This window comes from Nothobranchius furzeri, chromosome 1 (genome assembly GCF_043380555.1).
Source record: "Nothobranchius furzeri strain GRZ-AD chromosome 1, NfurGRZ-RIMD1, whole genome shotgun sequence".
Taxonomy (NCBI): Eukaryota; Metazoa; Chordata; class Actinopteri; order Cyprinodontiformes; family Nothobranchiidae; genus Nothobranchius; species Nothobranchius furzeri.
The window spans coordinates 35,309,053-35,315,994 of record NC_091741.1 but is presented as its reverse complement, the minus strand read 5'-3'; positions in this window follow the sequence as shown (position 1 = coordinate 35,315,994).

The window sequence follows — 6,942 nt, the reverse complement described above, 5'->3', positions numbered from 1 at the left end:
GCGCTCCTGGACCAAGTGGCAGCTGCGTACGTCAAGTTAAAAACGTAAAACAGGAAATGATGCTTTGTACTTTCAGAATAAAATACAGGCTTTGTGAATTTATTTGCCGACCTGATGAACCAGAATTTCTCCATGGCAAAAAGTCTATTTTAATACTACTTTTAACAAACATATTAGTACATTGGATTTTATTATTATTTGAGGGAGTTCAAAATAATCTCGGGATAGCTCTTGTGCTAGCAATTCACAGTTCACAAACGGAGATTTTATATTAAATAAACAATACTTAATACATTTGATTTATGTTATAAAATGGGTGGACTTTATTTAACTGGAATGAAGTAAACAAACTTTTAAAATATATTAAATAGATAATAAATTACTGAATTTTGACTTTGTGTCAAAATATCTGTGTGCACATTTCTTTAATATAGTTTCCCCTTAATTGTTATGAGAGAAAATATCTCAGAAGACTTATTTTGTTGCACATTTTAGCTTTTAAATATAAATGTTTCATAAAGATTGATTTCCCATGGCAAAGACAATGAACAACGGGCAATAAAAGCTTATCTAAATATAAAATTGACTCTAAAATCTATTCAATTTGACACACAGTAATATATCTGAATATTTTACAGCAATAATTATTGTTTTGCCTTGAGGCCATGACATTTTCAGATTTTCCTTAATGTACTAAACATATGATCAACAGTAGCTACCAACATAAATATTCACTACATTTAGATGACTTTCAAGACTACATTTTATTGTAGCTGATGCACAAGCTCCTGTTCAGTACGTGTATGATAATGCCAACAACTACGAAAACAGAACAGTTTTCTTGAAGAACCTAAATATTTGATTTTGATTCCCTAACCGGAAATGTATTGTTTGACTATTGCTAACATGACACAAGTTTAAAACCAGAAAAGCGCGAGCTGGTGAAGGCCGAGACATAGTGATGGGAATTCCGGCTCTCTTTAGAGAGCCGGCTCTTTCGGCTCCCAAGTGGCTCATCAGATTTTCTGTTGCGTAGAGCACATTTATAACCAAAATAATGCAAAACTATATGTAAAATTATTTACTAATGTAAAAAAATTTAATATATAAAATATTTATAATTTCAATGGATTTAATAACTGAACACTTTAAAAAATCTACACTTTCCGACTGCTGGCACTCATTTTCTCACCGTCTCCTCTCTCGCTCGCCTTCTTCCTCCTCCTCATTCCCTCTCGTCTCCCTCCGCCCGCATGTGCTCTGCTGTGTGTCTGAGTCTGATCCTCCCTCTTCCCCGCCCCTACTGCTCTGTGTGTGGGCAGTCTGGACACACAGTTACACATGTTGTCCAATCGCCTGTAGCTTTCACCAAAGCAAGAGGGGAGGGGGGAGGGGATGGCTCCCAATGACGAGCCGGCTCCCGTTGTTCACTTCAAAGAGCCGGCTCTTAGAGCCGGTTCGTTCGCAACCAACACATCACTATTCGACAAGGGCATGCTCATTTATGACTAAATCCAGCCTCCATCTATCGTCATGCTCATCCATCCACCTACCCATCCATCCATCCATCCATCCACTCATCCATCCATCCACCCACCCATCCATCCACTCATCCATCCATCCATCCATCCATCCATCCATCCATCCATCCATCCATCCACTCATCCATCCATCCACCCACCCATCCATCCACTCATCCATCCATCCATCCATCCACCCACCCACCCATCCATCCATCCACTCATCCATCCATCCATCCATCCACTCATCCATCCACTCATCCATCCATCCATCCATCCATCCTTGATCCATCCATCCATCCATCCATCCACTCATCCATCCATCCATCCATCCATCCATCCATCCATCCATCCACTCATCCATCCATCCACCCACCCATCCATCCACTCATCCATCCATCCATCCATCCATCCACTCATCCATCCATCCATCCATCCATCCATCCATCCATCCATCCATCCATCCATCCACTCATCCATCCATCCATCCATCCACTCATCCATCCATCCACTCATCCATCCATCCATCCATCCACTCATCCATCCACTCATCCATCCATCCATCCATCCATCCTTGATCCATCCATCCATCCATCCACTCATCCATCCATCCACTCATCCATCCACTCATCCATCCATCCATCCATCCACCCATCTCAGGGGACAGGCAGTGTGGCATTATGGGATATTCCCTCTCCTCGTTTTTGCAGCATCATCAGTCAGAAAGTAGGGCAGAGAGTGCGCAATCTCCCAGAACACATGTCAGTAACACCCACACAGAATAAATGTCCCTATCTGCCATCATGGTAACACTTCTCCCTCCTCCACCACATCCTCCTTATCTTAACATTTTTGTTGTACTCAGCTACATCAGTCGGGGTCTTTTTTTCCCCTCTCTACGGGTTTTTCTGTATCACCATAGCTTCCTGAACAGCATCTGTTTGAAGAAATAGCATAACAACCCCAGTGTACCAAATGTATGGCAGCATGTGTGTAAAGGAACGTATTCTGTTGCGCTAGGTCCTGAGATGCCAGATTGATCGTCACTGCTCATAACTCAGAGTGTTGGCCAGAAAACTCTAAGGCCAGGCTGTAGCTCAGATTCTCATGAGGTGAGGCAAAGAGAAGAAAGAAAGATAAAATGCAGGTCTCATTCAACTCCATATTCCAGCAGAACAGATGGAGAACATCAGCTTACATCTGAAGCAAACACAAGGCTTATCTTCTAAGTAAGTATGGTGTGTGAGTGTGGTTTCTTGTAAATAATAACAAATGTAGGTATTAATTGTCCTTTGGGCCAGATTGACAATCACACCATAACATAAACACACATCCAAGTTGAACATAACATATTACACCACGGGTTAACAGGGACATGTTATGTAAAATTCACTTTATACATCCTTTGTTCTGCCATGTGGGTCTGTGCTGCCTCTGTAAACACTCCAAACGCATAGAAAAGCAGATATGACAAAAGTGTGCCTAAAAGAGCTGCTTCAAAATGTCCCTTATTGTGACATCACAAAAAGGGAAACTAACAAAGAACCTCACTTACCTGTCAATGCTGACAGGCAGCGGCTCTAATTCGAGCCTCTCCTGGACATCCAAGCTCTTCTCCACATAGCAGCTGATCATTGGGTGGCTGGAAAAGGCCAGCAATAGCTTGTTTTCCCAAAGTGACTGAGTCCTGAAACAGCTCACTGAAACCGCTCCCCCCCCCCCCCTGCCCCCCCGCCTTCGGATTGGTGGACTTCAGCCTGGGGAGGTCATCAACCTGCAGGAGTCAATGTGCTCTTCACTTCTTTCAAGATCTCCCTCCCACCTGTGACTGTACAGTGGCTGAGCGCCGTAGATGGCAGCTCTCGCTGGGGGAAACAGGACACCCCCCCCCCCCCGCCTTCTCATTGGAGTCTCATGTTGTGTTGTCTGAAGTCTGTTGCATACCTGTTGAGGTGTTTTTTTGCAGAGCAAAGCTGCCCTCCTGGTGGAGGGTAACTCTGAAGTGCCTTTTTTTCCCTCCACCTGAACCAATCCTCATGTAACCCTCTGATCTCTATTAAGGTAGCGAGACTCGGGTTGCGAATGACCACAGTCACCAATTCTTGTCATGTGTCTTGCCCATGTATGTCCGATCTCTGAATTGTGTGTACTGAAACTCTAATCTGGGATTAATAAAGTATCTTTGATTGATTGATTGATTTTTATATCTTATGTCCCTCTTCAGTTCAGGTGAATGCACAATTAACAGGTACGATTCAGCAGCTCTTTTCTCAGCTTGATGCATACGTGGAAAACTTCATGAAGGTGTTTTCCAGGAAAGGAGGTGTCCTTGGGAAAAAGAGAAAGATGACAAGGGTCCCAGTGACTCAGATATGGCCGAGTCCCAGCAAATGAAAAATGTTTACTCAATTTTCCTGGAGGATTGAATGTAAGTCAAATAGAAATCAGTGGAATCTGATCTTCTTCCTCTTTCTAAATCTTCCTTTAAGATTTGAAAAGGCTGGAATTAGAAAGGTCTGCATGTGAACTCTCCACGAGCAAAAACGTATCAAAAATTCATAAGAAAACTGCAGTAGCTGCGGTGTTTCATCTTCTGTCTGCGTACATTTCTGTCAGCTTTATAGCAGCTTCAACGCTGGAATTTATCAGTGAGAGTTATCGGGAAGCTACGAGGCCGGGAATCGTCTCGGGACTGTCGCAGCAATTCACACTTCTCATTATGAAGCGCTGCTGCTGACCTATTTTTAGATCCTTCTTTGTCATAATAAAAGTAAAAAAAAGGAGACAGAAGCTCCTCTGTCTGATAGCTAACAATAAAACTCCTCTCTGGCTAATAGAGTTAGGCCTTAATGTGATTTAACTTTGCATGAGAAATGCTTTGAAGTTAGTGAAATATGTACTTCCTCCAACCTAAATGAATTCACGTGGTCTGCAGAAATTTTATTTAATTTATATCCACCTGCTCCAATATGTGTGGTTAAATTTTATAGCTGCATAGAAGTTAAGAAGAGTCTAATTATTAGTTGTTTTAGTGACATTCAATTTTTGCTTCAGGATAAAAAACTTCAGCTGTAAATACTTAAATTATAAAAATATATCAGAATGCTTCTGCTGCAGTACAATCACGTTTCATGATGGATTCGCCACCGTGCTCAACAGCTGCGGTTTGCTTCTAGTATGCATCAAGTTCAGTTTTAATTATTAGTTATTTGTGAAAATTATTCAGAAAAATGTTTATGCATCCAAAAAAAAAGCTTCTGAAGACAAAAATAATTCAGCCTAACCCATCACACCCAGGGAAACAGCTCTAACATGCAGGATGGAGGCCCCTGTGTTCCAGGACTACACCACCTTAAAACATCTAAATAAACTGGCTTCAAACAACACACCAACAGCTTATTTTTATTCACAGATCTTGGGGGAAGTAAAAAATATATTTTGCACTCATTAAAAATAAATTCTGTCTGAAGTTTTCGTTGTCAAGTAGGAAACCAGTCTCGAATTTTACTCTGCAAAAAAGGAAGAACATTCAGTCTTCGATAAAATAATATAAAACCACATAACATGTAATAAAATGTCATAAAAATACATTTTACTCAATTAAAGTAACATTTCATGAAGCAATTTAGATACAAATAGAAACAAGTAAAATGCCTGAATAATATTTTCTATTAAACTGACCAAAAACATTGATTGTGTCAAAAGTTTACAAGAGTACGCCGGGACAGAAATATGTAGAAAAGATGTAATGGTGTAAAGAAACGCTGAGCTGTGGTTTAAACCTAAAACACTCACCTGGAAACCGGAGCACCTGGAGAAAACCCACGCAGGCACGAGGAGAACAAGCTAACGCCTTGCACAAAGGCTGCAGCTGGGATTGGAACCTGCAACGTTCCTGCTGCGAGGAAACCGTGCTACCAACAGGACCACCGCTGGGCCATTATCAATACACATGCTCAATCTGGTAGGGAGATTATCGATACCACAAAAAGCAGTTGGATGTGTTTGTTTACTTTGCAATAAAACTCAGAACAAGTCCATCCCTCCATCCATTTTCTTCCGCTAATCCAGAGTCGGGTCGCGGGGGCAGAAGGCCCGGACTTCCCTCTCCCCAGCCACTTGGGCCAGTACTTCCGCGGGAATCCCTGGCCAGGTGAGAGACATAGTCCCTCCAGCGTGGTCTTCCTTTAGACCTTCTCCCGGTTGGACGTGCTCGGAAAACCTCACCAGGGAGGAGTCCTAATCAAACGCCCAAGGCACCTTAACTTGCAACGGATCTACTCCGTGCACGGAAGTCCAACAACAAAACACCGCTCAAATTCAGATCAGGGGCCGTTCCTCCCAACCACACCTCTCCAGGTCAACACGAGTGTTCAGAACGATTATTCTGTGTATTTTTGATTTTATGGTTCGGGTTAGGCTTCATATGAATGATGGTGTTTCAGTTCAATGTGTTTTAATTAATGTCCTCTTAGCCGCTCTAATAAAACTCCTTTATTTTACCTAAACGTTACATTTTTTACAGCCAACCTTAAGGACATTTGTGGGCGACGGTGGCACAGGACTTAAGTGCTCGCCCCGTAATCGGAAGTTTGCAGGTTCGAGCCTGTTTCTGTCGTTGTGTCCTTGGGCAAGACACTTAACCCACGTTGCCTGCTGGTGGTGGTCGGAGGGACCGGTGGCGCCAGTGCTCGGCAGCCTCGCCTCTGTCAGTGCGCCCCAGGGCAGCTGTGGCTACATCGTAGCTCATCACCACCAGTGTGTGAATGTGTGCACTGTAAACCCGAATAAGTTCCCAGAACTCAAAAATTTTGAGGCAATCAATTGCCTAAATTTTTTTTGTTTTGATACTGAAAATTTTAAGTTTTCATAAATAAAATTTCTTAATAAATGTTACTCATACATTTGAAGTTTATTCAATTAAAACTGCTCATCCAATCAACTCAAATTATTTTAGTTACCAAACTGTAAACCAAAAAACTCAAAAATTTTGAGATGCAAAACAAAATATTCTACGTCTTTAGAAATTAAATTTATTAATAAATTCTACTCATAAACCTTGAGTTAGATTAAATTAAAATTCGTTATCCATTCAACTCAAAATATTTTTGTTATGGGTGAATGACTGATTGTGTTGTAAAGCGCCTTGGGGGGTTCCAGGACTCTAGAAGGCGCTATATCAAACACAGGCCATTTACATTTGACACTTTTGCTATTAGAGACATTTTCTGGCTTCACAACAAGAAAACTCCCGCTCCTTGAGACGATTTCCAGCTTTCTTTGGGCTTCAGCTACTTGAACTTTTACCATTTTCAGCTTTTTTAAGTTCTTGGGAGGATTATTAATAGTAGAGAAAAGAAGAAACGGAAATCCAGAATTGTGTTCTGAATCAAAATCCAAAGGAGGCTTTTTAAAACAGCTT